General features: G+C 45.6%; 1 non-coding gene across 1 annotated transcript; it reads left to right on the forward strand.

Moving 5' to 3' along the window:
- Positions 1-328: 328 nt before the first annotated feature.
- LOC118541630 (U6 spliceosomal RNA) lies at positions 329-435 on the forward strand. The gene has a single exon (XR_004920198.1). It is a non-coding gene; the product is annotated as a U6 spliceosomal RNA (small nuclear RNA).
- Positions 436-4,540: the final 4,105 nt, after the last annotated feature.

Below are 4,540 nucleotides of genomic sequence, written 5' to 3' on the forward strand. Positions count from 1 at the left end.
CACACACACACACTGGAATATTATTCAGCCCCCCAAAAAGGATGAATCTTGCCATTTGCAACATGGATGGAGGTAGAGGGTATAATGCTGAGCAAAATAAGTCAGTCAGAGAAAGACAAATACCGTATGATTTCACTCATGTGGAATTTAAGAAACAAAATAAGCAAAGGGAAAAAAAGAAAGAGAGACAAACCAAGAAACAGACTCTTAACTATAGAGAACAAACTGATGGTTACCAGAGGGGAGGTGGATGGGGGCGTGGGGAATGGGGGAAATAGGGGATGGGGATTAAAGAGAAGACTTATCATGATGAAATAAAATGAAATTAGTGCTCACTTTGGCAGCACATATCCTGAAATTGGAACAATACAGAGAAGATTAGCATGGCCCCTGCTCAAGGACGACACACAAACTCATGACGTGTTCCATGTTTTGCGAAGTTTCCCCAGGGAACTGCCACCCTTTGCAGATTAACTCAGAGGAAACAATGTGAGTCAAAGCCCAATGTGTGGCACTGAATAATGAAATTGTGATATTTCACTAGAAAAAATATTTTTTTAATGGAATTTAAAAAAAAAAAAGAAAGAAAGAAAGAACCTCAGGAGATGGATGGGCTCCTGGCGTCAGAGGTCAGGGAATCCACAACATCCAGACCAAGTCTTGACCAGAAGCAGCTCCAGCTTTCACCACAGTGTTACACACGGGAATAGCCCCAGACCTCTCCCTGTTCTGCCCTCCTCGGACCCTCACCACACCCCACAGGGCCAGCAGAAGGGGCCTTTAGAGCTCTCTTACCTTGTTTTACCACACACTGCTAAGTTCAGCACTGTCCTTTGAAGGAAGAACTTCCCTGACTGGTCCAGGCGGTGACGGCTGGTTCTGACCACGGCAGTATGGTGTTGTAGGTGTCTGGCCTCCTCATGCGGTTCTGCCTTCAGAAGCCATGGAAAGGGGGCGCCTGGGTGGCTCAGTTGGTTGAGCGTCTACCTTCGGCTTAAGTCATGATCTCCAGGTCCTGGGATTGAGCCCCACATTGGGCTCCTTGCTCAGTAGGGCTCTCTCTTTCTCTCTCTCTAATAAATAAATTAAAAACCTTAAAAAGAAGAAGAAGCCCCCCTAAAGACAAGGGAAAGTGAGGTCAGAAGGTGTCCTTTTTATGTTCATAGCTATCTGATGATTAGCTGAATCGCTCAGCTCCTAGTCCTCAGGTTAACTGTGGGGGTGGGTCCTGAAATCCTGTGAGGACAGCACATAAGGAGCCCTCAGTAAACACCAGTGCGCCCCCCACCTGCTGCCTGCAGGGTGAGCTCAGGAAGTCCCCTAAGTCGCTGAGCCTCAGTCCTGGGTTAAACAAGCTGCCCACTCGCCCGACTACCTGGCGATACCCAGATGCCGTAATGTGTGTGAGGGTCATCTTAAAATGATGATAAGAGACCACACAGGTGTTTTATGTAAAAGAACAATGAGGAATAAAGAAAACAAAACAAAATAATGTGTTAGGTGGTATATCAGTTGCCTAGGCTACCATAACAAAGTACCACAAATTGAGCGACTTAAAACAATGGGGATTTATTGTCTCACATTATGGAGTCTGGAAGACTAAAATCAAGGTGTTGACAGAGTCCTGCTCCCCCTGAAGGTGCTAGGGAAGGAACGGTTCCATGCCCTTCTCGCAGCGTCTGGTGGCCTCGGGTGTTCTTTGGCTTATAGATACAAAACCCCAATCTTCCGTGTCCACACGGCACTTCCCTATGTCTTCATGTTATTTTCCCTCCATATGTGTCTGTCTCTGTGTTCTAAAATACACCTGGGATTTTGGTTTTTATTCAAGTATGGTGAGACCAACAGATCGGGGGATGATTGCCATTGAAAATGTTTGTTACTCCTAGTTCCCAGGGGAGGGGGCATGCATACCATGCAAGGGCACACAGGGTTAGTCAGGAGGCAGAAAGAGTAAGGAGAAAGTGTGGCCTAGAGTCCTCACTGTGGCTTTCATGGGAAGGAATGAGGAAGGCAAGATAAGCAAGCTGAGTAGGTTTAGGATTAGATATGTTAGAATAATCTCAGCAAGCTCTGGGCTGTGGGGATGGTCCCTAGTTGTCTACTACTTAGCCCCTGGGTGACTAGGAATATTACCTCCTGGGTGTAAGAGCCAGATGGAGGAGGCAGTTTGGAGTATGGGCTCTGGAAGGGTTAGTTTGCAAACAAAAGGCATGGCTCTGTGCAAGTCTTTTGCTATCCCTAGGAATTGGCTAATCCTGGGAGGGCATTCTCACCCCAGTCACTGAAAGTCCAGATGTCTGAGCATCAAGAATGTAGAAAATAAGAAAACACTGTGTCCAAACTTCCCTTTTTATAAAGACAACAGTCATATTGAAATAGGGCTCACCCTAATGACTTCATTTTAAGTTGGTTACCTCTGGGAAGACCCTATTTCCAAATATGACCCCATTCTGAGGTACTGGGGATTTCAACATATCTTTTTTTAGAGGACTTAATTCAACCTGTACAAACAAGGAACAGTAAACTTTCTCGGTAAAGGGCCTGATAGTGAATGTTTTAGACTAGAGGTTTGTAATTCCTCTGTCACAACTACTGAGCTGCTATTGTAGCAAGAAAGGAGCCATAAACAGTATATAAATAAATGAGCATGGTTGTGTTCCAATAAAACTTGACTTACAAAAAGGGCGTCTGGGTGGCTCAGTCGGTTAAGCGTCTGCCTTCGGCTCAGGTCGTGATCTCAGAGTCCTGGGCTCTCTGCTCAGCGGGGAGTCAGCTTCTCCCTCTCCCTTTGCCCCTCTCGCTGCTTGTGTGCTCTCACTCTCTCTCTGTCAAATAAATAAATAAAATCTTAAAAAAAAAACTTACAAAAACAGGTAGTAGGCCAGACATGGCTCACAGGCCATAGTTTGCCGAGCCCTAGGTTAACAGACAAATTTTCAAAACAAGGAAAAAAAGAGTTTATGCGGCCTTTGTGAGAGAGGGAATTCAGCCAGAAAAACAGAGGTCAGGAGCAAAATTTGAGTCCCCAGAAGTGCTAGGTTAAAGTCAAGGTAGGCCTAGCCCAGGCTCTAGCTCAGAATTCTAGCCCAGAATCAGAAATGTGGATTCAAAATGAGAGAAGACAGAGCTCCGGGCCTCCTCACAGGCGCTGGGCACTGATCTTACGTAAACTATGTAAATTACGTAAGTTGCCAAGATTCACAGGTAATGGAGGTGGGGAGACAAACTCAGGTGATCTCACTGAGGCTGAGTTTGTAACCACTAGGTCCACACTTCCCAGATGGGGTGGGGAGGTGGGGGATCGGACTCCAGAAGAAAAGACTGTCTTGTCTGGGCAAGGCACTGGGCATCTCGAGGGCCAGAGAGCCTGGAAGAGAGGCGGCGAACAGAACCGGGTGGTTCAGCAGAGTCTGTGACCACAGGGCTCACCGCTGAAACTTGCTTAGGGAGGGGGCTTTATTAATGCCCTTCCCACAAAAGCAGCCCAGATGGGTCACCTTCCCTCTGAGTTAACCAAGGCTCTATGGGAATTGTGTTAAACATAAATTAATAAATAAACACTCCGGTGGCAAAGAAATAGAAACAGAAAGGTCAGGATACTAATGGCAAGTCGCTAATTGTGCTTGTTTAGGCCCGTCATAAAGCTTCACCCTTATTGGCCTGTCATCTTCACACCTCATTGAAAATCCATTAAAACAATGGCTGGGCCATTAACCCTGACTTGTGGGCAGAAGCTTCCCTTGGGCACAGTTTTTGACTAGGGTCCTTTCATTAATACTGAGTGTAATTGCTTGCTTGCGAGCTGGGTAATTGTGATTACATACCACTATTTAAATTCAGAGGGGGAGCACCAAAGGCTCCATCTTTTCTGTGCATCTTTTTAATAATACAAGCGCAATCACCCCCCTCAGGCAAGATGATATATTAAAACTTGAATTTTTAGAACAGATAAAAGGCTGATGGCTCAATTTACAACAGAATTTGCCATAGGATTTCTTAAACAGTGAGCTCCCAGAGCAATCAAAATTACTTGATTTATAAAATTTCAATTTGCTCGCATTTTTCCCATTTTACAACCCGAGCGTAAAGGTTATATATGAAAAAGAAAGAACTGCTAATGAGCACCCTAGTGACCGCTAAGTTAGAGAGCTAAAGGCTTGCATTTATAAGCAGGGTGGCCAGAAGGCATATTTTAAGGACACCTTGAAGATCAGCCTCAAAGACGGATAGGGCTGTGACCCGTCAGGATATGCAGGGCAGACAGGTGAGCCAAAGGGGGAATATCAATCAGAGAAGAGGGGCTAAAGAGACCAGACCCCAGTCTGGAACTACTATAAGTAGACACGCCATTGCATACAGAGGAGAAAGCCCTAGTTTCCTCCGTTCCCTAGCCATACACAGTGAGACAAACTTACCTAGCCTGCTTCAGATACTGTCTGATACAGAGCTTGGGAGGACATTAAAGACCTTGCCCATTAGAACAGTGGCTTCTCTTTAGGACTTCATCAGCTTCCATGGCTCTGCATTAAAAACCAGC

The sequence above is a fragment of the Halichoerus grypus genome, chromosome 7 (genome assembly GCF_964656455.1).
Source record: "Halichoerus grypus chromosome 7, mHalGry1.hap1.1, whole genome shotgun sequence".
NCBI lineage: Eukaryota > Metazoa > Chordata > Mammalia > Carnivora > Phocidae > Halichoerus > Halichoerus grypus.